A 27,539-nucleotide genomic window follows, 5' to 3' on the forward strand; every position below is an offset into this window, starting at 1 on the left:
GGAATTCGATTACCTGGAATTTTATCCGAAATCCGGATTGAATGCGGATTTTATTCGGAATTTGATTATCTGAAATTTTAGACTCGATTATCCGGAATTTAATTTTTTTGGTTTTCGTTTTTAATTTTTATTCCGAAATTTCACCTTAACCATCCCTTCTGGTATAGTTGTCACCATTCATGTCACTTCCGGCATGTTTGGGACATGTTCGTATGAAAATAAGTGAAAGAATCAATATCCAATTACTTTTATTTGCTTCTCAAGTTTTTACTCCTTTTCGCCTCAGAAATAATTTCTGGTATCGCCACTGCATCATACTAGTAAAGTAAAAAAAGGAAATATTCATTTTATGTTCGTTTATCGCAAATATGAATATTTTTTCTGAGATTCAATTATTTTTTTTATTCATTATTATCCATTTTCATCTGACAATATTGGTCTCCATGGAAGTTAGTGGATGGGGAGAAGCCTTTTGCGGCTATCCTCATGAAGGCATAAAAAACCCATCATCTTTTGTTGAGAATATACATTAGATTTTTACAATTTGTCAATAATAAAACTACAAACATTACGAACTAACATTAAACTCAACAAATATTACATTGGGAAAGATAGGTCCTAATATTGTGTGCAACGATAGGGAGGGGAACCTGATAATCGATAAAACAGAGGTGGCCAGGCGTTGGAAGGAACACTTCAGTGTGCTGTTGAACGGTGAGGGAAACAGTGGAGTCGAAAGGAGCAGGATGACTATTGAGAATGATGTTCAAGCTGTGGATCCACCATCCATGGACGAGGCGAAGAAAGCAGTGAAAGGGCTGATAAACTGCAAGGCAGCCGGGAAGGACGGCATTCCCGCCGAACTCTTAAAAGTCTGGAGCGAACAGCTGTATCGTGCCATCCATCGGATCATGCTGAGAGTGTGGTCTGATGAAGAATGAAGAATTATCGAGGCATAACTCTTCTCAATAAAGCAAAGCAAAGCCTTGGTGCTACATCCCGTATCGGAACTTGACCTTCTGTTTATTCTACACAGACTTCGCAGCCAACTGTTAAGTGTACAGGACAATTGCGGGGCCAGCGCTACGATCCTACTGACACTAACAGTCTCTCCCGAGTCAGGACTCGAACCTACGACGACTGGCTTGTTAGGCCAGTATCGTACCTCGAGACCAGCTGGGGAGGTTGACTCTTCTCAATACCGTGTACAAAATTCTCTCCCGCATCCTGTTTCACAGACTGAGGCCGTTGCAGGAGACCTTTGTTGGGGAGTACCAATGCGGTTTTCGAGGGGGACGCTCCACGACGGACCAAATGTTTACCTTGCGACAAATCCTCGATAAATTTCGAGAAATCACCTTGCAGACGCACCATCTGTTCATAGACTTCAGGGTAGCGTACGATTCAGTTAAGAGAAATGAGTTATGGCAGATTATGCTCGAACATGGCTTCCCAACAAAGCTGATTAGGCTGATTCGTGCCACCCTTGAAGATTCTACATCAAGCGCAGGATAGCCGATGAGATATCGGACTCGTTCGTGACGTTAGATGGTTTGAAGCAGGGTGACGGGCTGTCGAACTTATTGTTCAACATCGCATTGGAAGGTGCTATACGGAGGGCTGGTGCGTAGAGAAGCGGCGCCATCATTACGAAGTCGCACATGCTTCTCGGTTTTGCGGACGATATCGGCATCATTGGTATCAACCGTAGAGCTGTGGAAGAGGCCTTCGGACCTCTCAGGAGGGAAGCTGCCGGATTAGGGCTTGTCATAAACTCTGCCAAAACGAAATACATGGTGGCTGGCAGAGTGTGTGGTAGTCCGTCGGAAGTTGGTGCTGCGGTGGTGCTAGATGGGAAACATTTGAAGTAGTCGACGAATTTATTTACCTGGGAACATTAGTGACATGTGGCAACGGGGTTAGCCGTGAGATAAAGAGGTGGATAGCAGCCGCAAACAGGGCCTTTTACGAATTACGTAACCAGCTAAGGTCCCGCAGTCTGCAAATCCGTACTAAACCTGCACTCTATAAAACACTGATTCTTCCGGTGGCTCTCTACGGCCATGAATCATGGAGAAGCGGCCACCGGAAGAATCAGTGTTTTATAGAGTGCAGGTTTAGTACGGATTTGCAGACTGCGGGACCTTAGCTGGTTACGTAATCCGTAAAAGGCCCTGTTTGCGGCTGCTATCCACCTCTTTATCTCACGGCTAACCCCGTTGCCACATGTCACTAATGTTCCCAGGTAAATAAATTCGTCGACTACTTCAAATGTTTCCCATCTAGCACCACCGCAGCACCAACTTCCGACGGACTACCACACACTCTGCCAGCCACCATGTATTTCGTTTTGGCAGAGTTTATGACAAGCCCTAATCCGGCAGCTTCCCTCCTGAGAGGTCCGAAGGCCTCTTCCACAGCTCTACGGTTGATACCAATGATGCCGATATCGTCCGCAAAACCGAGAAGCATGTGCGACTTCGTAATGATGGCGCCGCTTCGCTGAAAGAGGTTGATCGGCGAGCTCTTGGTGTTTTTGAGCGTAGGATTCTGCGTTCAATCCTTGGCGGCAAACTAGATAATGGTGTTTGGCGCAGACGCATGAACCATGAAGTGTACCAGGCATACAAATCGGCGGATATAGTCAAGCGGATAAAACACGGCGGGTTTCAGTGGGCTGGTCATGTAGCGAGAATGCCGGATGAGCGTCAAGCGAAGGCTATATTTAGCAGGAATCCCGATAGAGGTCGTCGACTTCGGGGTAGACCCCGCACTTGTTGGATGTGTGCTGTCGACGAGGATGCACGCGAAATAGGTATGAGGGGCGATTGGAGAATAGCAGCCCAAAACCGAGTGACATGGCGACGTATTCCGGATTCGGCACTGGATCGATAATCGGTGTGTCGCCTTAAAAGGTGAAAAGGTGTATAGTAAAAATCTTACGTATTTATTCGCAACTGTTCGAACTATTTGTTCGAAACCTTAAATGTGCTTAATATTCCAATTCTATCCATTTTTCGTAACGTAAGTATAAATTTTGAAATGACATCCATGATGCGTTGTCCCACATTAATTAGTTAATAACGAAATAGGAAAAATTTTTTGCTGGGATCTGATTGCTCAAATGATTATTATAAACAAGTCCGAGATTAATTAAAAAGTTGCACATTCAAAACACATCAGAGAACGCTGCTGTTTTCAATTTCATTAAATGTTACTTTTTTTTCATTTATAATTTCGATGGATGCTTTTCAATATCTTCACAAAGCTACATTGCCGAAAAAAACATAGGCCTATAGACTGCGAAGCCGTGCTCGAATTGGTTCCATACATTCACATCATTTTATACAACTCGTCAGCCTTTTCAACCTATATCGATTTGCTTCATTCCGTTCGGAAAATTTCCATATCCAAATAACATCGTTGTGCATTCCATTAAGAGTTAACCATTGCACGTATTTTGTAGCTTTGTTTTTATTTTAAGTTGAAAAAAATAGTATCAGAATGATGTTTTTTAACAAGTGAATAAGGTAGCTAAAAGCTTCAAATATCTTGTAAAGAAAATATAATAGATAATAGCAGTAATAAAAGTTTACTCCATACGGAGAATCACTCGAACCCCAAGACAAAGCAAAACATCATTAGGCATCCAAAACTATACGAAAATATGCCAAACACCATCTGTGGTGCGGAAATTTAATTTCGAGATACATTCACATCTCCCGGTAATACTATTAGTTGTACACAAATGGAGGATAATGAACTGGACTGTTCCTCCTCAGTACTATGCCCTGATTACACGGGTTCCGAGACCTTAAACGGGAAAAAGTGCGTATACCGCATCAACTGCATCAATAATATATGCCTGTTGTTTACTCGAATGTCACCCTCGTCAAGTTGTTAAATTTTGTTTTTATTACAAAGCTGAGAAGATGAACACTGACGAAGCGCTATCTAGAGGAACGACAACGCCCGCGGAGAGTTGTATGGAATATCCTCTGCATCATAGGATGAAGAAACTCATGCACTCCACTGTATCTGCGGAGGGTGGGAGGAGAGAGAGAAAGACACGCACAAAGGAAAGCATAGGGGAGAATATATTATTGCCCAGTGCCTAGGGAAAACTGTAGAGGGGATTGCGTGCTTTTCCTGCATGCGTACGAGATTGGAAGGAAAAGCCAATAAAAATTGGTTTATTCTAGAAACATTAATGACATGAGATCAAACAAAAATGTAATGCACATTTAAATGTATAGTTTTTATAGCTGACTGAAACAAGATGATATTGCTTTTCAAAGTTAATTCTATTTTCGCTTGCACTAATGTATTTTCAATGATAAACGAGATGTCTTCATATCGATGATGTTGAATGCATTAATCTTCACATGTTCACATATTGGAGGAGGTTTACCAATAGCATCATAATTACCATATTCGGCACACACTCGCAGTACAATGTTCATTCACGCTATTCGAGAAGCAATATTCATGACGTATACCAACAATAAGCCAATCACAGCATGACGTTAAGCTTGTTCAATAGGGCCTACATAAAAGCGAGATGAATAAAAAAAAAAGGCCAAGTGCCATTGTGGCTGGCTGGGCCCATCTCATCTCGGTGACTGACTGCGCGAAACATCCGAATAATACTACGAACACTCCTCAAATCGAGAAGAGAATTAAAAAAATCATGTCTGTCCAACTCCAGATGCGGCGGCACGAAACGAAAAGGTAAACCTTCAACTGAGAGCACAGAATCTAATACCACTCTGCCAAGCATAATGAGAAAGAGCGTTTCTAATCTTTTTATTTTCGATTCGGCACCGATGATGACTGATGCTAGGCGCAGTCGAGAAAAGTAATTAGTTTTTTTCCTCCTCCATTCAACGTTGGTTTATTATACATTTGATGATTCTCTATTGAAATATACTTTATTAAAATACATTGGAACGGATACGGCAATCTAATGGTCGTCGTTTTTGTTACGCCTGTGTAATTGGACCCATAAGCTAAATCAGGATAAATTCGTAGCAATACGTCTTTGTTTATCCAATTTGGGGTGCACTTGGTAGAATCAAATACGCTACTGTAACCTTGGAATGTAAGATTTCAAACGTCTCTACCTTTTCTGCCACCTAAAGGGAACAAACATTATAGCTGAATATCATAAACAGTTTCTTTAATATAGCTGAACTAAGGTGGCTTATGGTATAAACACTTGAATTGATGAGGGTGATATATAGGCTGAATAAACCTTATCGAATCGTAGTTTTACTGCCGGCTGTTTAAGCTTTTATGCAGCATACAATCTTCTGATGAACTGGTTTTAGAATAGAAACTAAGCCATAATTTTTTTGAATCCTTACATAATCGATTGTTATCTCATTGAAAACAACCCAAAAACGCCCAACATAGAATTTTTTTAATTACTGTTTTCTTTTAATGTGTCTGTGCATTCATGTCATGCAAAAACATGTTCACCCATTTTCTGCAGTATATTTTAGTGTATCGAAGTTGCTTGAGTTCACATTTCAATTTCATGTTAATACAGTAGAGTTTATACAGTCTGTATCATATAGCCAGTTGCACTAAGGAAAGGCTCAACCGCATTTTTTTAAGAAGACTCAACCATGGAGACCACCGTTTTACTCAATTGTAATCCGACAAACGTGTGCTTAGTTTTAATGAAATTGTTGAAGACAGGGTAAAATTATTTATCAAAAAACATTGCACGATGGTATAAGAAGCACATGCCGAATTAGTTTCCCAAACCAACTGAATTTTAGCTGCGTAGTAAATAAACTGTGTAAACACTCGCTTCACATACTCTACATAAATAAATAACAGCTCCACGTGAAATAAACTCGACTTCTTTTGTTGCAGCGATGTTGGTTGATATATTTTGATAAAGAAGACAACCCTCGAAACAGTTACGATCGGCTTATAAATTTCGACGATTCTCGATTTACTTGACCTAGATTTTTTTCTTCGAATTATCTTGTACACGAAGAAATTGAAGCAACAGATTTAGGTGGCGGTAATCACTATATATGTTTTACGAGCCAATTTTCAGATATCCCATAGAAAATGGCCTGATGAATATGAAATATGAATTGGATATATCGATTTATTCGAGTGATTCATCAATAAACATTAACAATCGGCAGAAAAAGTGTCAACCAAACACGCTCCCGTCGAACGAACTCCAAAAACGTTCTCGTGTTGTTTCTTTACTTATCGTCAGTCATGTTATCATTGCACCTGTCTGTCACTTTTTCATTACACCTGTCATTGTAACGGTTCCTTGACAAACAATTACATCAAGAAGTTTAAAAAAAGGGACATTCAAGAGGACAAGATAAATACGTTTAATAAAATTGAATATTATGAACGTTTTGGTGTAGATAACTTTTTACTTGCCTCTGCATTCAACTTAATTTGCAAAATTTTATTTCAGAAACTTCCGTCGGCACAGTCTAACCAAATTATATTTTCAACACAAGACCATTAAAAATCATGTAGTCCGCCAACGCCATTTTCTGCTCTTATCATATATATTCCTGAAGCTAGTAATGAGTGTAATTTTTATCGGTGAAACAATCATTATATCTAGCTTTGTTTACTCTCAAATCATCAAATGATAACTAACCAATCTGTCAAATACTAATTCGTAGTTATTCCTTGGCTAGATTTATATACATGAGAAACAGTCAAATCATCTAAAACCATATCGCTCATCTTCCGACGGAACAACAGAAAGCACATTAAAATGGACTTTCAAAGCCAATGTGGAGTGAAACCAAATGGAAAAGACGCACATGTAAGTTTTTATCCAATAGCTATTTTGTTACCACTCTTGAAATTGTTAAACAGCTCTCTGTGTTTTATAATATTTCTAGGAAACAAGTTGTTTATTCAACAGTATCAAGCAAAATCACATGTATAGCACACTTTTACCGATATGTACTATCGAGTGTACATGATATATGCTCATCACTTTAATGTTTGCTACATCTATATGTACTATCGTTGTAAACCTGTTTTCATGATAGCATAGAATAGGAATAGTTTTCGGAAAATCCTACTGGCCGCAATAGAACTTTTTGCAAAATATTTTTCAATAATCGTATTCAATTTTACTTATGATACTACTCGCGTCGCGTTCACAGGTTTGGTGTTGTTTTTTCGGTATGTTCGGTTTTAGAACGGAAATCATACATTTTTGAGAAATTCGCCAATAGCAGCATGAAGTATTTCGTTCCAAATTTAATGATAACACAAGCCAATAGTTAAGATTCTAGGTGTGCCTAATTTGCACGGGATGAGTAAAGCAAACGCTTTTATTCATACGGCCTATTATTAAAGTTTCCTAAGGTAGAAATTAGAAAATATGCAATCTCACGACTTCCGAAGTTTATACAGACTAAAATTTTGAGTCAACTCCGAACCTATGTATATTGTAATTTTATTTTTCTTTCGTTACGTTATATCGAGTTACGTTGTATCGAAGCACGCCCCTTTAAGACAATTTTCGTAGGCAAACATAACCAGTTACAAAACATTGAGAAAAACATGTCAATGTTACCCCATTTTACAGTACTTATTGGTTTCAAAACTTAATAAAAACATTTATTCGTAACATTATACACCCCAAAAATAATTGTTGTACTTTGATTTTAGGATATTTGTAAAAGCTGCGTTATATCAAGATTGCCTTATATCGAGGTATGGCTGTACACGGCACCTAAAAAGTCTTAACTTCTTACTATTTATTGAGAATTTTGAGATCTATCAAAGACGAAATATCGATGTTCGACCCTATTTTTAATTCCAAAATTTCCAGTTTCATGTAAGCTTGGTAAATTTGGAGATAATGCTCACATACACCCTCATACGTTGAGACGTTGAGAAACAGAAAATTCATATCTTACGCCATTTAAAACCTCAATTCTCGATTTTCAGTTTGTGCAAAGCTGTTCAAAAACAATACTGATGTATCTAGATTCGAGACCCTGAATAAAATGTAAACTACTCTTCAAAAAATATATTTTCAGAACCTTTATCGGCGCCTTGAAATGAAAAATTGGTGTCCGATGCAATTTTTCAGCCCGAGATGACAATTTCCACTTTGCGTAAACACCACCTAGAGCTTCAATATTTGGTATTTTCGTGCAACGTAAGAACTAACATCACTCATACGACGCGACGTGGGACAAAACACAACACTTATCGTTCTTACTACACGATAAGAAGAAGAACGATAAGTGTTGTGTTTTGTCTAGCGAACCTATACATTAGAGAAATGACAAGACACTCACCGTTAAGGCAACTGTCAACATCAAAAAGGGCGAGCTGTATAAATTTGCATTGCCGTTATCCGTTTTGATGTTGACAGTTGCCTTAACGGTGAGTGTCTTGTCATTTCTTTAATGTATAGGTTCGCTAGTTTTGTCCCACGTCGCGTCGTATGAGTGACCACCTAGAGGCTGGAAAACGATGTCTTATAGAGGTAGACAAATTTGCCACACTATTTGTATCAATTTCTTTTTTGAGAGAAGCTTTTTATTCAAAGGGATACGAAATTTTTCGTTACTCTGCATACAAAATAAATCACCGCTGTTTTTATTGATGCCTATATGGCTTTGACTATAAGCTTTTTAGGAATATCTCAAGCGGGTTATGTTGCTATTTGTAAATGAAATTTGACTTCCGTACAAATATTTCTACAGACGTATATAAAAATTCCAATCTGCTTTGATCGGGTCTTTGAACAGTTAGGTACTTTCTTATGAAGTTATGAACACGTTTCATGGCATACTTCTTGCATAATTCAATAACACAGAGTTCAATCTAGCGTTCTAGATGAAAAATACGTTTGAGATAGTTGTTAAAGGCCCAGTTACACACACGGCGTAATGACGCCTTCTTTATACAAAATAGATGGCGTGATGGCGATTACGCCTATCATTTTGTATGGAGAAGGCGTCATTACCAAGGTTGGTAATACGATAGAATATCGTCGATAATCGTCATCGCCGTTACCAATATGGTATCGTTATTGACGATGACGATAGCGCCTTCAAACATTAACGTTATCGGCGATGACTTTAACGTCTTATGTCAGTTTTGTCTGCTGTGGTAGCGAGGGGTGTACTGACTTGATCAAAAAGCAGGCACGGGGTGAAGAAGCGTTTTTTCACTTCGGAGGGTTGGAGACGAAGCATCACTAGGCAACAGGAAGAAACTTTTCCTCATTTGTTTATGTTTCACTTCTCAGCAGGCAAAAAATGTTTGAGTGTTGATTGTTTTAACTTTGAAGGCGCTTTTTACAGCACAAATATGAAAACCAACAAAATACCATTTATTGTTATCCATCATGTGGTTATGCTGTTATTAACGTTTGAAATCTGACGCAACATTTGCCAGTTTCATTTCCAATTTTAGAGCAATTCTCGCTGAAACCAGGCCACTAGGTGCACAAGGTCTTTCGTATTTGATATAAATGCACATATGAGTTAGATATAAATAAAAAATGACCATGCCATTTTTGTTTGACTGAATTTGATGACCATTCGGTCACCAAGGGGTGAAATAGTTTCTCGAAAAGCGGAAATTTTAACAATTCTTGATGTTTTATTTGAGCTATATCTCTGAAATTTGTAATGAAACCTACTACAAGTAGCACTTTTCTGTAAAGAGGAATGATAGGGCTTTCATTTGGAGTCATCAGAATTTTGACCGCCATCTTGAATTTGGCCGCCATCTTGGATTATATTAGAAAAATTCGATTTTGACCCTGTTTGCAACTACCGATTTTCAATCTGAGAAAAGCATTAGCAAGCTGAGAAAAGTTTCTATAAGATGCAAGAAAAAAATTAAGTGAGCATCAGTGTTAACCTATCAATTGAATCAATTTTCCGAACGAAGTTTTAAAATAGAGCAAGATCGCGCCAAATGACATATGGTCGAATATCGACCATTTTTGATTTGAATGAAACTTTGCACACGTATTTGGCTTAGCAAACTGAGCATTTTTCACAGGTGGAGAGATTTTTTACACCCATGAGTTACATTCTAAAAGGGCGTATGCTATTTGGTATAGGTTTTATTCGAAGCATCGTAGCCCAGAAACCGTTGGTTGTATAGAAAAACTGTCTGAGAATGAGTTGTAGGGAATTAAAAATGCACCAAAAAAAAAATATCCACTGTACAAATAAAATTTTTTTTGACCAAAACAGATTAAAAAAAAACGACAATAGTAGACTACACCCAACGAGCTACAGCTTTGCCAATACTGGAGATGTGCCACATTACAAACACGACAAACACCGTCAATCATCGTACGGACGTAGACCAGCTGAGTACCACTTACGCTGGGTTACTCCACACCATCAAAAACACCATTTCGCAACGAAACAGAGTGAGAAGAGAACAAACCCCATAATTGTCAAAGCTAGTACTCAAAACTTAACGAAACAAATTGCAGATAGGTATACAGTATAGATAGTGCAGTGCGGTACGGCAGTGATTAGTGCACAATAGTTCGAAAAAAAAAATTTAATTAAATTAAACAACTATGAATTTAATGATTCAAAATCAAATTAGTTTCGTTTGTAAAACAGTTTTAAAATTTAATCGATTTAGATACAGATAGGCGTATAAACTCAACAATGCTATTCCACAGAAAACAGACACATTGACAAAAAAACGATAATCTAGTGAGTCCCCATTACATTACATGTTCTTCAAAAAAAAAATAATTTATAATAAATGTTTTTAATAGTTTCCCTTGAAAAAGACCAAAACCCCTGGCCGAAACGTCGGGCAGTAGAAAACACCCGTTTTGAATCCGTGACAGACTGCGTAGCCGAAACCCAACCCAGAAATTAAAAATAAACATTAAATTTCAATTTAAAAAAAAAAAAGTTGAATTTTTTTTTCATTTTTTTTTTCAAAGAAACTTGATGTTGATACGCAACTTTTGAAAAAAGGTCCAGGAAGGAGAAATGAAAAATATTTTTTATGGTAGAATAATTTTTTTATAAAAATTCTAATTTAAACATTTTTCAAAATATTTGTATTCTGATGATTTTAAAAGACGCAGAGAGTCATTTTGAATCAAAGAGCTCTTGGTAGTAAACATTCTAAAGGCATCGGTTTTCGAGTTATTTTAAATTTAAACTCGAAAAATTATTAATATTTCGGAAAATACATGTTTTTCTTAATTTGTCCATGGTTCTCCAGCAAAAGCCATACGTTCATTGGAATGCTTGATCAAAAATATACAATTCATTCTTCGACAACAAAACGATTGGATAAATAACTCAAGCGCTAAACCTTAGCCTACCTACACGTTCCCCCTTGCCGAATGTTTTATAAAAATATATGTTTGTCGTGCAACACTATCTACTTGTTTACTAATAATAACTGTTTGTAAAGTACGTGTTTTCGTATATAAATACGATTGTACTACTCCAGATGTGTTAGTAACAGTTTGCATTTTGTGAAGATGAATAAAGTGAAAATGGAATACACCAAGCCCAAATGCTGTAAACCCTTTCCTGATCATCGGTGCTCATCAAGCATACGCAAATTAAACGAAAACGTTATTGCAAAATTGAAAATATTGAACAGTCAACAGTCAACGTCTTTATCAATTTGTGATTCGTGTAGTGATAGTCAAGCCACCATTCATCCCTTCGTTGTTTACTATTCAGAATCTGGAACACTTAAAAACATCAGCTTCATCATAATATCGGAAGTACTCCATCATAATACTGTTGCGGTTCAGGTGTTCATTGCCAAATTAATGAGTTTTTTGAAAACAACAATAGAGTTGAAAATAGCGATATTAATGTCTGATGGAGCTGCCTCACAATATAAAAATAGAAAAAACTTTGCAAGTCTTTTCAAGTTCGAAACAAAATATAACGTCGATGCAGAGTGACATTTTTTTGCGACTTCTCATGGTAAAGGCCCATGCGATGCAATTGGTGGCATATTAAAACGAATGGCAGGAAATGCAAATTTAGCTAAAGAACATGAACATCCCATTACAAGCGCAAAAGAATTGTATGATTGTAATAAAGATTCATCAAAAATGTCATTTAGTTGGGTATCATATGAAGAATATGAACAAGGAGTAACATAATGGAGCAATATTTTCAAAAAATCTATAATAATAGCTGCCACATAAAAGTATTACTCTTTTGTTCCGATTTCAGAAAATAAGATACAAACAAAGCTGTTTTCAAAAGATGACGAATCATTTACTTATAATGTATATAAAATATAAGGTGCAACTAGTTCTGTAAAGTATCTATGTCATAAAAAAATATTTTATAAAATATTAAATATTTTAGATTCAAAATGACTCTCTGCATCTTTTAAAATTATCAGAATACAAATATTTTGAAAAATGTTTGAATTAGAATTTTCATAAAAATTAATCTACCCAAAAAAAAATATTTTTCATTTCTCCATCCTGGACTTTTTTTTTAAAGTTGCGTATTAACATCAGGTTTCTTTTAAAAAAAATTAAAAAAAAAATTCAACTCTTTTTTTTTTAAATTGAAATTTAATGTTTATTTTTAATTTTTTTTTGTCAAACAAATGTTTTTTGTACAGCGGATATTTTTTTTATGATGCATTTTCGATTCGCTACAACTCATTCCCAGACAGTTTTTCTATACAACCATCGGTTTCTGGGCTACAATGCTTCGAATAAAACCTATGCCAAAAGGCATACGCCCTTTTAGAATGTAACTCATGTGTGTCAAAAATCTCTCCACCTGTGAAAAATGCTCAGTTTGCTAAGCCAAATACGTGTGCAAAGTTTCATTCAAATCAAAAATGGTCGATTAAATTTTCGCGTATTTCCAGGCGATTTGAAATGATTTTGCTCATAATGAATGCATTCCGTGCAATCAACGTAGTAGCCATATGTAGAAACTCTTCCATCCAGTGTTATTTTTTGAATTGCGAATAATTTGCGGATATTTATGAGTTCAGTAATAAATTGCTGAACAAACCTAAAAAAATTTCAATTCGAAATTGAGTGAATGTTAAGATTCAGTATCAACTAGTTCGAAAGAACTGTTTATTTAAATAGTTCGTAGATACTTTGAATAGTTCATTGAAACAATGCTTAGATCATTTTCTGCCCCTAATGTAAATTAGCATAAGTAAAATTAAACTTATTAAGATTATATCGTATTGCACTTTTAAATCCATAGAATTACCAATCTTAAACCGTGGCATTATGTATGAAGATTTTGCTGAAAATTGTAGGGTGACGATTCAAAATGAGCTCAATCTCTCAAGTCATTATTCTACTACTGTGTCGAAGGGGTTTGACATCACAAAACATTGATCATCCTTTTTGGACGATAATTCTTTACTTGTCTTTTGTTGCTTCACCAAATAGTTTTATTTTTTAAGATAAATTTTTCCCACATTTTAAAAGTGTACGTTCACACTAACGGAAAGTAAGTCCCAAAAAAATATAACTTTACCCACAATCCGTTTATGAAAAACGATTTTCACATGTACGTAGAGTGAAATTTCTATGCCGTAATCAATATTAAACAATATTCCATTTGCACCGAGAATTAAAATGACTCACGAAAAAGAACAGAAATACGTATTATTTTAAAAAAAATAATATCAAACATGCTCGAGTTGCATACATCATCAGATCAATCAGATTAGGTCAATGCAAATAGTATGGGCGTACTAGTTGCATAAATAACTGATTACGATATATATTGAAAATAGCAGGGTTATAACATGCGCATCCACTTGGTCTCAGCATATGGCTACTACGTTGATTGCGCGGAATGCATTGAATATTTCAAAACTTCGTTCGGAAAATTCGATCAATTGGTAAGTTAACACTGATGCTCACCTAATTTTTTTCTTGCATTATAATTTTTTCCCTATTCCTAACTAATATGAGCATTTTTATCAAATTTGAAAGACCTTGTGAATTAGGGTGGGTCGATTTAAAAATCGCTTAGGCACATATGATTTTCGGATTTCAGGGATCAAAATAAGATACTTTTCTCAAGAAACCATACCTCTAAATGAATTCTGATGTCCCTTGTACTAACGTGTAGGTACCCAAAATGTCAAATTTCAAAAAATCCTGTTTTGACCCATTTAGAGAGACCCAATCGAGTCCAAATGTATGACCGACCCCCACTAACTTTGGAGGGCTGACCCACCCATGCTAGTGTTACCCCCCTGGGACCCCCCTAGGGGGTCTCCCATACAAAAATATAAAAAATCAAAAAATCACCATTTTTGGCACTTTATATGACAAAAATCAGTGAAATGGCTATTATTTTTCCGCACAAATGAAGTTTCTAGGAAAAAAATGTTTTTTTTTGTTTTTGGATTTTTGTTTTCTCTTTAAAAATTTATTCGATCTGAACATAGGAAAGAAACTAAAAAATTATTGTTTGAAGTCTTTTTTGGTTTCAACACTGGGCAATTTCGCACGGCTCTCTAATGTCGCCTCCATAACAGCCTCTACATTTTCCGATATTACTCGTTTGGAAACGCTAGCTAGCAGTTGAACGTGTTGTTCCGTTCCTTGTATATGTAATGGAATATGCGGATCAGTAAATGGTGAAGCATCTTCATTTAAATATGCTATCAATGTTTCATACGGAATGATTCGCGTGAATGGTGGTTCAAATACGTTATTTTTATCAGTCAAATCGATCATTTTCGTGTAATCGAAGCAATGGAAGTTTATATCTGGTTTTTTATATTCTCTAAGTTCCGATGGGTCTTCAACATTTTCTCGATATCGTAAAATTTTCTTGATAGCAGAGTCGCGCACCTCTTTCCTATCATCAAACAACATTGATAGCAAGATATTTTCCGAATGTGCAAAATATGGATTATTTTTAATTACATGATTGACAACAGTGCGTAAATTTGGCTCCAGAAATTGTGCCCAAGTAATGTACTTGAAAAATAATACACTACCGTACACGACAGAGCTGTAATACTTGATATTAAAATACATTGGCACATAAACCTTAATTATAAATTCAACCAGAATTCTTAAATTTTTAGGTGGTTTTTTCATTGTCACATATAATCGTAATAATCTAGCGGCCTTGGTGAGCCAGCGAGAATGTACAATTTTCCCTGGTTTTATGTTAGCCAGATCCACAGAAACCACGCCATTAGAAATTGCATGTGCCATGTCGTATAAGTACTGCGAATCGGTGGAATATTCGTGCTGTTCTGCAACAGGAGGCATATTTTCCAACGCAATTCTCTGAAAGTCGCTCACCACCTAAAAATATATAATAATTGAATAAATTTATTATGAATTCACCATTCAAAATGTTAGAAAATTATAATAAATGAGCGATAGCAATGACTTACCGGAAGAGCTTCAGAATTTTCAATTTGCTTGCTTAGTTTCCCGGTTGTTGATGTTGGTCCAGTGGTGGATGATTTATCCAAAACCCCAAACAAATGTCGAAACGGAAGATCGTTGAAGTGTAGAAGGCAAACAAACCAATGCAATGGTCTTTTTAGCAGCAATTCGAATCTTCGTATAATTCCACCGTGTGTGCCAGTGTTTGTTGGCTCACCGTCAGTGCATATGCGAATCAATGCATCCAGAGATATGTTTTTATCGTTGGAAAATTCATTCAATTTTGTTGTTTTGTATTCAGCACTTTCCTCTACCAGTCTTGCGTAACCAATCAATCGAGAATTCGGTTCTCTCAAAATCACAAGTGAGGTTCTTTTACCATCCTACTATGATACTTACCATCAATTTTTTCTCTCGTATAAGTATCATCTTTTCTGCCGTCGAATGAAAACGCTATTAAACTGGAATCATCAAACCTTTTGCGGAGCACTATTCGTCTGCATTTCTCTCTTTCTCTACGAACTTTCGATTTATCCATGATGAGAGGTTCGCCATGCTGATCTTTTATTTCAAAATCTTTGAAAAGACTGGTTGCCAATGCTGACGCTACTCTATCAGACACACCAAATCTGTCGCACATCAAGGCAAAGTTAAAACCATCGTATCTTTCTGTGTATTGTGAACTTGTGCTTCTATTCATAACATCTTCATCAACCGTCATCGGTACGTCTACGTATGTTGTATCATCGGGATCTTCGTATGTTGGCATTGTTGGCATTGATGACGATGTCCCTTGCTCTTCAATTTCCATCAGAAATGCATCAATTGTTAGTCTTCTCTGTTTATGTTGATCGTGCATAAGCTCTTTGAGGCGTTCTGGAACCAAACCGCAGTTACATTGAGCTGCCGTCAAATCGCATTTACATGCTCCAATATAAAAAATTTCGTTCAGAGTACCGGTAAACACTAAAAGGTCTCTATTCGTCTTCTTAATTTCGGCTTGGTATTTGTCAACCAATCTATTCAATTTAACAGCAACATATTTTTTTGAAATTATTTCCATACCAAGTTTTTCCAAAATTCCAACCAACCTATCTGTTACATGATTAGAGAATTGTTTATAAGAAAACTTTTTTTGTTCTGTTTTTGCACGTTCGCTTAAGTAAAAATAATATCTCAAGATATCCAGATCGGTTGGTAAATTAATATCATTCAAATCAGAAGACACACCAAAAACAGCAACATCATGCTTGGGTATATGACTCATTGGGTTTTCGATAGCTGATGATGTTGTTGCTATTTCATCTTGCGGGTTCATTGTAAATTAAAAAAAAATATATTTTGACTTTAACAATTTTCACTTTCACTTTCAGGTTTTTTTTAGGTGTTGACTCTTTGGCGGACGATGTAGAATGATTTATGTTGACGTTTCTATCCTATACGAAACCTACACTAGTTCTACACAGAGTGAATAGATAGAGTGACGCAGAGAGAAATTCAGTCAAAACAGCAACACGGTTTTTTTATGTATCCACCAAAATATTTTTCTGGCAGCCCCTTTTTGCTCAAGTTACAGTTGACTTCAACGGAGTGTTGTTATTGTCAGAGTGAAAAGATAGTTATTGTATTTAAATTTATAACAAGTTCGTTTGATAAAGTTTGATAGAGATAGATAAAATGAAGTGCGTTTTGTGTAATAACAAAAAACAGTAAGGAATGTGAGTTTTTTTTCGGTTCCCGAAGAATCCGATTGTGAGGAAACAGTGGATGGATTTTTGTTGCCTCCCAGCAGACTATTTCATTGACGAAAACACCCGACTTTGCAGTGTTCGTTTGGTTTCTCTGGTTTCAGACTCTGCGTCACTCTATTTATTCACTCTGGTTCTACAGTGTGCGTGGGAACAGTGGAAACGGAGCGTCCGTGCATGGTAGCCGTTGTGGTAGCATACCAGCGGTGCTCGCCTGACTGGTCGAAATAAAAATATTACATATGATGTAACAGAGTGATATACGATTTTATGTTCAAAAGGACGCCAACTGCAAACGCCATCTGCAATGAGAATGGCTCAGATATATGTGTAATTGTGTATGTATGCGCTGAAGACTCAGGACCGAATCCCATGCGAAGCAGGAGAAAACAAAAGTTCAAAAACAAAAAAAAACATTTTTTTCCTAGAAACTTCATTTGTGCGGAAAAATAATAGCCATTTCACTGATTTTTGTCATATAAAGTGCCAAAAATGGTGATTTTTTGATATTTTTTGATATTTTTGTATGGGGGTAACACTAGCATGGGTGGGTCGGCCCTCCAAAGTTAGTGGGGGTCGGTCATACATTTGGACTCGATTGGGGCACTCTAAATGGGTCAAAACAGGATTTTTTGAAATTTGACCTTTTGGGTACCTACACGTTATTACAAGGGACATCAGAATTCATTTTAGAGGTATGGTTTTTTGAGCAAAGTATCTTATTTTGATCCCTAGAATCCGAAAATCATATGTGCCTAAGCGATTTTTTGATCCCCTACAAATCGAACCGCCCTACCGCCCTACCGCACAATGTGCATCTAGTGGCCTGGTTTCAGCTCTTTACAGAATGCATCCCAGTATAGTAAACAAAGACGTAGTCCCACGTCAAATAATTACGAAAATTCAACTTCCAGAGTAGGGTCCCCCCCTTAATAACCTAACCTCAAAAGAGGTGGAAAAGTACCCGAAAGCGTTACGAATTGTTACATAGGGGAAAGTGGGGAGTAAGATCTAGGTACGTTGCGATACCATTAAACATCGAAACTTAGAATCGATACTCGTATAAAGAGCAGGTACTGATATTCAGATAGTATTGAGGCTGAGGTACCGATACCTACATGTATCGTTGTGAAAAGAAAAAGGGATTAGGAAGCAAAAGCGATATCCAGAGAAAAGAGAGAAAATGTGCTAGATTTGTTATGGAAATGATCAAAATTAATTCCGGAAAAAAAGAGAGAAACTGACAGAGAGATGAAAAAGGCTTTTTTGTGTAGTTATTTGCTGAAGGTCAAATTCTTCCCAGTAATGACCTCGCGAAGCGATTTAATAGGGACAAGGAATATCAATTTTCGAGTTCAACTAGTCCTTACTTCTAAGCCACTATAACAACAAGAGCTAAATGAATCCCGAGCTAGATATCGGGTAATCAGCTGTTTGTTCATAAAATCAGAAATCATATCTCAAAAAACCCATTATTGAAAAAATTGATTTTTTTCTTCAAAAATACCGTGAACTAAACAGTAATAATTCCTTGAACCTGGAATTTTTTTTTTTTAGAAATTTTAAATGTTTTTTCTTATTTCTACATGCTCAGCTCAGACAGCTATCATTGTTTTACTAACTTTTTGCAGTCTTACAGCTTTCTATTTTCTTGGAACATTTAACGATTGACAACTAAAAATTTGGATTTTTTTTGAGGTTCTCTTAATCCTCAACAAACACGCTCAGAGAGAAATCAGAGTTAAGAACGCAAATAAAGAAAATTCAATTATATCGACGTATGGCATTCTTTTCACCTCGCTTATCGATGCAATAGCACCGAAACTGCATAGTTGACAGAATGCGCGTTAACGACCTTTGCTGTTGATCATTTCGAATCACATAATAAATCAGTTCAGTTTGAGCCTTCAAGCTCTCTCTCTCCTCTTTTTGCCAGTATTTGTTGCTTTGTTTACGCATGCCCGGTTCTGTTCAAAATGGTGTCGAAACAAGGAACATTCCGCAAGTGCATTGTACAGTTCGCTATGAACTGCGCAACAATTTTGCCAAAAAGTTCACGGTAAACCATTTTGAAAGCGAAAATCTTCCGGTTCTTATTCCGTATGATTTCCTGCAAACCTCAATTATAATACGCCAGGAAGGTAGTGGACGACCGGCCTCAATAGTGGACAGAAAAGGATTTTTTTCTTTTTGTCTGAATCATGGTTTAAGCATAGTGGTTTGGCTATCAATAAAAATGTATACTAGAACGATTGTTTGAACAACATTATGATTTCATTTCTTCCAGAACACCAAGCCGATGAAAAGTGTGTGTTTTGACCAGATAAAATATTATCACATTACGTCAAAAACAAACACAAATTTTCTGAACAACCACTCGACTTCATTTGTGCCCCAAATACGCAACTCAACGAATCTACCTCAGTGTCGTCCAATCGAAGATTTCTTTAGGATTTTGAGTTCCTTCGCTTTCGGTGCAAAAATAACTGGAGATCAACTAACTGAACTGAAAAATTTATTACGAAATTAATAACTATTTTCGTGAAAATGTTAGGTCGAAATCGGCTCATATTACCTCGAGGTGATAGTTGTTTCTCGCATAAAATTTTCCGAGAAATACGATGAAATTATCAAATTTAAAATAAAATTAGCAACATTTGCCGAAAAATGCAAAATCAGTTTTTAACTACAAAAATAATCTATCTGGCAACGCTTACGGTCAAAAATATAACTTTTTTGGATTCGTTCATTCATTTTCTTCAATAATCACCTATCAGTTTTTTCTTACGTCTATAATTTGTAGGAAATAAAAAAGTGGATTTGACAAAAAAAGCGTTATCTTGCAACAAAGAGGGGAGTTCCACAGAGCGAGGGGGGGGGGAAGGATTCCAATCGACAACAAAATTGAGATTTTTCCAAAGTGACACTAGACGAATGAATGCTCCAACTTTAAGCAAAATCTGTGATGGTCGTATCCAAGTTAGTGCTTATTAGTGGTCACTTGGAATGACCCATATGCTACAATATTACGCATATAGATTTCAATCAATTGTGCTTTTCCCAAAATGCTTCGTAATCCACAGAGTTGATAATGCAGTTACTAAATATATCGTCGGTTTCGTGCAACACTGATACAACTCCAAAATTTGCATGTTTAAATTTTTGATGGCAAACGATTGCAAACACTTTTAAGTTTCATCCCACAAAACTCCGTTTCGTGATTTACAAAAGCTCCAGAGTTATGAGTAGACTAATAGTACAACCGGCTGCTCTAAGTGCTATTGAGATGACCAAAAATGACCTGAAAAACCTTTCGAACGTTTTTTTATTTCAAAAAAACTTTTTTCTTATAGAGCTGAGTACTTTCCATGGATGGACAAATTTTGCAGTCTAAAAAGTATTTTTTGAAAACATGTATAAATATAAGTCATCTCTCGCATCAAAACCGAAAATGAATTTTATACTGCCAGTAAAGTTCCTTTATTTTCTAGAATAATTTTTCTGATTGCACTCTGCCGATAATCGTCGGTGAAACGATGATTCCAGCTGTGCCTCTCTAAAAACAATTCAATGTTATGCTCTCCAAAATATTTGTTGAACGATCATTGAGAATAAAGCTCAAGTTGTTTAGTATTTGACACAGTTTAGTTTACTGCAGCGCTCCTAGTGGTCGCATCTGGAATGTTTTGGTAGAAGTTTGTTTTAAAATATTTCCTCTTGCAATGCTGAAAAGTACACCACTTCCAACTTTTTTTGAAAAAAAAAAAAAATTATGGAAGCCGTGGACATAGAATAGGTTTTGGATATTTACTTTGTAAGTCCGACATGGTTAGGTTAAAAACTCGTAGAAATTAATCGACAAGATTATAGCAAGCGTCATAGTGGAACTGAGGATCGAAAGCTGCATTCGGAAGTCTTGAAAATGATGTAGACATGAGATTTTTCCAAAATATGATAATAGTTACGCTGCCATGTACCGGCAATTACTGAGGCTACGAGCTTTCCTAATTTCCACCGATTATGATTTAGAATTGATAAAACATCAATTAAACTTATACTGCATTCTGAATCTGGATAAAACTCCTTCATTTCAAATTCGAAATTATTTTACTAGATAGATTATTCGAAACTCAGCATAAAGATGCGTGGAACGGCACAGTAAGCAAATTTTGTTCTAAGCGATTTTTTCGTTGCAAATTTAAATCCTTTAACGAACATTAACTGAATTCAAAAACTTCTACCGATATCAATCACTTTAGCATGCAAGACATTGAGCTCATACTCTTCGTTTTACCCTTCAAAAGTGCATGCATCAATAGAATTCCAGTTGTGCCGTGATCTTTTTTAAGTGGAAAGGGAGAAGTTTTTTCTGCTGTAGGCGAAAATAGCTATACAGGTACATATTTAAAAAAGCAAACTGAAAATTCTCATCCACGATGCTGTAAACTCTCCTGCTCTCTCATTCAAATATTCACTTTTAGAAAATGACCGCAGTATACTGCCGTGAATCTAGTCGAAACTGAACTCACACCAGAACATTTTCTCGGAGAACCATACACGGACAGCAGAATCATGCTGGGGGTATTCTCCCATCATGCTTTGGTACTCTCTTGCATATCCGCTTTTTGGCGCGAAACAAGTTCAAGGTCACCGTCCTTGTAAGAGAAGTCACGTGAGCAAGCGGGTTATGTCCGCCGAACGGGTTGCCTCGTTGCACCGAGAGTACACACACAACCCACTTCGAAAACACCGAACATCGCCACCCACTTGGCACTTATGCAGTGAAATTTTCACGACACGACGAGGTTGCCTACTTCGAACATTGACCACATACACGTACACAGCCGATACACCGAACATGCCGGCTCCAGTGCATTTACCCTGTTAGAACCTGGGAGAGAGAGAACGTTCCCGGACTGGAAATCCGGATCAAAAGCTGATGCGTAATTGTGAGTGCACTCCCAATGAATACGGAACATTTCGACGAAAAAAGAAAAAAACATTCTGGAATGTTCTGGAAAAAGTTTCCAATTGTTGAAATAAAAGCTGAACTTTACCTTCTCTGTTTTCTGGTGATTTTTTTCATTAGCCGTAAATGTAAACAAACGTGTGCACTGCAATCTCACTTATATAGAATGAACATTAAGCACTCGAGAATTGGCGGCATTTTAGGAAAAAAATACCGTAACTTCTTCCACACTTTCACTTTCAATGAATCTTGCACACTATAAGACGCCTGCAAGCAATTGCATCCAAACTTGCTTCCGTTTTAAGACCAAATGAAAATTTTCATTCCGAGTAAGAAATCCGACCGCAAAAACTAGCAGAAAACTGGGTCGATCTGTCACCGAAAGCGTCGGGGTCGGAAAATACGCGAAAGTACGTCCCACACCAGTCGTCGTTTTTGCCTGACTCACAGGACATCGATATCGGAAGCTTTTGTGCCAGGAATCACCGCCAGGAAAGTGCAGTTTTGTTTTGTTGATACGCCTGTGAAGAGGTGCATGTCCGCGTCGGTCGATCGGCGTACACAGAGATGCACCGGGAGGAGAATTTTCGCGCTAAATGGCAATTGAGAGCGAGAAAAACCCGAATGCAGAGTGGGAAATATGTAGGTACGTGCACCGAGTATACTCCGAATCACAACGGCTGGCATAGCAAGATGCATGAATAGAGTGGGGGTGGGCTGGGGACGATGAATGGTTCCGAAAAGCGAACGCGACATTTATCGACGATGTTGTTTTAGTCTGTCCCGAAAGCGTCCAGCACGTGATAGATTTCTGAACAGAAGAAGGGCGCAGCAGTAGCGTGAGAGCTCCAAGTCTCAGTGCCCGGAGCAGCAGGTGAATGAAACGAGAAAGTTACAAGGTGAATCCATTCACCCAAACTGATTTCAGCTGTTGTGGTCAGGTAGTACAATAATGTAATTTAAAGCTGGGGGACGGTTCACACCTTTGTGTTGTTTTAACAGATATGTCTTCCCAAAATTCTCATAACGTACTCATTTGCTTGTTTGGAAAAAGGTCAAAAGGTTTGGAAAACTCATACCTATCTTAGTCATTTCTCATCAGATTAACAAGTTCTTAGTATCAATCGATTGGAAATTAGAAAACCTACGGATTACAGATTACTAAATTTGCAATACGAAATAACACACAATGCTCTGCTCGTACGAACGGAGTAGTTATAGATGAGTGTGAAAACTCACAAAGCAAATTGCTACCTAAGTAACCAAAACCTTGAGAGCAGATGTGTTTCGCACATATTTAAATGACAAATAGTGCCTCTAAGAAAAATTAAAGTAGTTAAACATTTTATTCGTCACTCTGTGACAGGGGGCTCGCAATTACAAAAATAATCACTAAAATAAAGTTAATTGTCAAATCGCAGATACTTAAATTTTTCATAAACTTTACTTATGTTGATTAGTCCTGGATTCAATAGAAATTAAACATTTCAAAGGACAACTGAATACATGTGACATACGCTACCCGCCATAAGTTTGGAATCGCTTCCTTGAGTATCGCAACACCCAGTTGAATATTACAGCACCCCTAAACAAGTTTAGCACCTGGAGCCAGATATCACGTGTTTCCGACGACCTAGATAGTTGCGGTCTTCAGTTAACTTATTCAGCAGGTTAAGGATTTCTGGATGATAGACAGATCGGTTCGAAAACCCACCGCTACGTGGCGCTAGTAAGCATGAAAACCCAGGGGGGATCTATCTGTCAAACATCGTGTAACCAACATATTTGGCAACATGGCGTTTGTTTTGGTTTTTGTTCTTTTTAGTCATGAAATTGATCGATGTGAAATATTATATAATTGGAACGTTTTTTTATCAAAACGCGAGAAACCGCGGAAAACTCTCATGAATGTGTTGTGTAGTGATATTTTTCCCCCGTTATTGTTCATGGTTACAAACGTCATGGACCAACAAACGTCATGGACCAGAGTTGATCTGCGATAACGCACACATATATGGAATTTGACAGCAGTGAATCCCCTCTGTGAAAACCGCCGTATTTTGACCTTAACTTATCTTACACTTATGACCATCTAGGAAGTTATGGTTTTTAGCAAAATGTAGCATAAGTTTGCACACGGTTCTTCGTATTTTAAACCTAAAAAATTGCCGTCTTCAACCAGTGTCACAAGCGGTCGTAATGTCAACTAATAAATATTGCAAAATCGTGGGTGTTGCTGTACGATGGATGATGCCACTATCCACATGGGCACAAAACAAACAAAAAACCCTCTCCAATAAATTCTACCAAAAATAACAAAAAGGTTTTCTGTAAAGCCACAACTACAAGGTTCACATAGTACCACATAAGTTTTTACACTACTAGCATTGTTGCTTTCAAGAGTGATTGCAAGTAATAAGTTCGAAGCAAATATCTCGTTTTGAATAAATCTTTGAACGATAGATGCTAAGATTACGATAGACTATCTAGTATCAAAATGGTAACGTCAATAACTCCGGAGTGATTCGCGATTGAGGCGCAACTGTCAAAATGTAAACAAATTGTAATAATCGATAAAATTATTCAAATCAAGTTTTTAGTGAAGGGCGACTGAATAGTTTACCCAAAACAAAAGATACTTCGGAGCTAGGCCCTTTTATTTGTTTCGAAGCAACGGTAGGGATACCATCTGGTTGGAGTTAGAAATAAGGACACCTTTTCTTTTCGATACAAATTTGATCTGAGTCTTAGACCTCCTAGCTTTTTCAACTCGACTGTTATAGAAGTGAAGTGACAGGTAAATGAGTAAAATGATACTTTTCAGAGAGACACACAAAGTTTCTAGAGCTCGCGTTACTTCACAATTACCAAATGTTTAACGGTTTCAACAACTATAAGATTTCACTCGTCACTTTACTAAGACTAAACTGAAGAAAACATTTTTTCACAGTGCCCATGCTGAGATTAATAATATTAATCAATAATTTTTAATTATTTTAAATGTATATTATTTCAAACCATTACAATCACAAAATTTCAACTGGTGTTCAGTAGGCTGGTATCGTTGGAGCAGTGCAGCCATCAATGAATACTAATAAGTAGGGTACTGAATATTACGTGATCGATGCACTTTCATGAATCCGGCCATTTAAAAACATGAATAAATAATTAACAATTAAAAAGATATCTCATTTGTTCACATTTTGGTTTGAATACGGTTCAGGTTTCATTCATACGCATACGGTGCTACTTCACTGGCATCATTGTCGGTTAGTTATGTGACGAAAAACAGCGCAAATGGCAGATCGTGCTTTTGGGGACGTCTCATTGTTCATATGTACCGGCTTACGAAAATTGACCACGGTTTTTGAGCACCCCAAAACTGATTGTTCACCCGAAAGCCCGAAACCAATGTTTCTGATTTCGATTTTCGCTTGATTAAAGCTAGCACTTTTGCGTGTACATATTATTGTCATACATCAAAATTGAATATCTTAAGAAAATCAGGACAAATTCTAGAATATGAAAAAGAAATCAGCACGCTCAAATATGATCTCAGAATCAGGACATGTCCTGCTAAATCAGGACGGATGGTATCCCTAAGCAACGGGCTTTTTTGCGAAATATTTCGTAAACAGACGACAGCGAAAGGCGAATCAACATTGTTTTCAAAATACAGGCGCATTCAAACAGGCGAAACTGAAGGAAAAATGGACACAAGGCGAAATAGAGGTGGGCGAATCTCGTTGTCAGGTCAGAATGCTTTAAGGCTTATTTCAAAAGGTTTAAAAGAAAAACACAACTTTTAGGCATAAATGTACAAATTTAGTGTAGTATTGTCAAGAAACTATAAAATAGGTTCATTTTACGTTGATTTTTGGTATTGATGTTAATGTTATTCAGTTCCATTTAAATAACGATTTGAAAATGTAGGACTTACAAATTTTCCAACTAGTGTTCCCCAATGTTTATCTTTTGCTAGTTGGACCCTAATCACAAATCACTCCGGAACTATCATCAACACTAATAAAATAGTTCTGAAAATAATGTGGTGATTCGGAAAAGATTCCAAATGGCGTCTGATGTCGATTTATTGGGTGGTATTTGGTCTTTCTCGCCTGTTTACCATAAACCGGAAGTAAGCATCTTAAATTTCAAAATGATGTCTGTGGTAGAAAGTAAACTATTGTTCAAGCAGAAGCAACTTTGCCGAAGATGGCAACTTTCTGAGAGATAAATTAAGATCAAAATATTCAAAACTACATGTACACTAGCACCACGTTACGGTTGAATGCCGAACCATACTGTCCGCTGACCACAAACCCTTGACCTTCTGAACAACTGTGCTGAAGACTACCACTCTCTTGGTTGTCGGAATCACGAGTTAGAGTTACATAAATCTGCCCCTTTTGGGCGATGCAAAACTTTTTGGATGGGGTGCTGCAATATCTAAACTGGGTGTTACAATATTCAGTGAAGCAATTCCAAACTTATGGCAGGTATTTGGTATACATGATTTTGGGGTCATCTACCTCTGTGCATATCCCAACCCCCACGGAGTGCCGACCGGGATCCGAGTAACCTTCAAACTAACTTTGGTCGTGAGCGGTTGTGTTCCCGTGTGAGGGATGGCGTACAACAGCGTCTGACCCGGAACGGGTGGCTAAAGCATGAGATGCGGTGCTTCGACTACTATATCTAAGACGGCAGTCTCGTCGCGAGACTAGGTATTGCAGACTTATAGTAAGGTAGCATACCGAATATGAATTACTACGAACAATGCAGAACGGAACGGAATAATCGGCATGAACTTGGGCGAAAAAAAAGGACGACGATGTTTGGAAACTCGGTACTTTGGTTGTAAGGATTCTACTCGAACCAACGCGCGTGGGTATACTGGCTAGAGAGCTGCAAAAGGTGAATGTGGAAACAAAAAAAACGGTAGAACGTGAATTCTGGGCAGTGAATCCTATTGCCGACACTTCATTTAAGTACTACATCTACGGACGGCGTAAAAGTAGAACGAGGAGTCGGTTTCGTGCTAATTGGGGAACAAATGAAGCATGCGAAGGCTGCTCATGTTTGCGTGTTGAGAATCAGGACAAATTCTTCAAATACAACTCAATCAATGTGTACGCACCGACCAATGATAAACTCCGGCCAGAACAACGAGTTTTCGCTATTATGGTATTTATTGATGAACGACGCAATTTCCAGTAGGCACTTGGTACTATAAATTTCTTCGTTCACTACCAGTCCAGAATAGAAGAAGAGCGACTTTCACATCCCCTTCTCATTGACCACTGTTTCCGCTATCACCACAGACAATCAGACGTGCCACTCGATGACGATTTCATCGACCAGAAAAATAACGATAATTTTGAAATTTTGCTTAGTGGGCAATAACGTCGCTAGTGTCGCT

General features: G+C 37.3%; 1 protein-coding gene across 11 annotated transcripts in view; it reads right to left on the minus strand.

Annotated features, from left to right (window-relative positions):
• Positions 1-22,658, minus strand: part of LOC129732265 (protein winged eye) — a 674,761-nt gene extending 652,103 nt beyond the window's left edge. For 6 of the 11 annotated variants that reach the window (XM_055692969.1, XM_055692970.1, XM_055692967.1 and 3 more), the window contains exon 1: positions 22,206-22,658. The gene's annotated coding sequence lies outside the window, so the exon portion shown is untranslated. The remainder of the gene's footprint in view (positions 1-22,205) is intronic. The other 5 variants (XM_055692981.1, XM_055692980.1, XM_055692973.1 and 2 more) reach the window with 2 other exon arrangements.
• Positions 22,659-27,539: the final 4,881 nt, after the last annotated feature.

The sequence above is a fragment of the Wyeomyia smithii genome, chromosome 3 (assembly GCF_029784165.1).
Source record: "Wyeomyia smithii strain HCP4-BCI-WySm-NY-G18 chromosome 3, ASM2978416v1, whole genome shotgun sequence".
NCBI lineage: Eukaryota > Metazoa > Arthropoda > Insecta > Diptera > Culicidae > Wyeomyia > Wyeomyia smithii.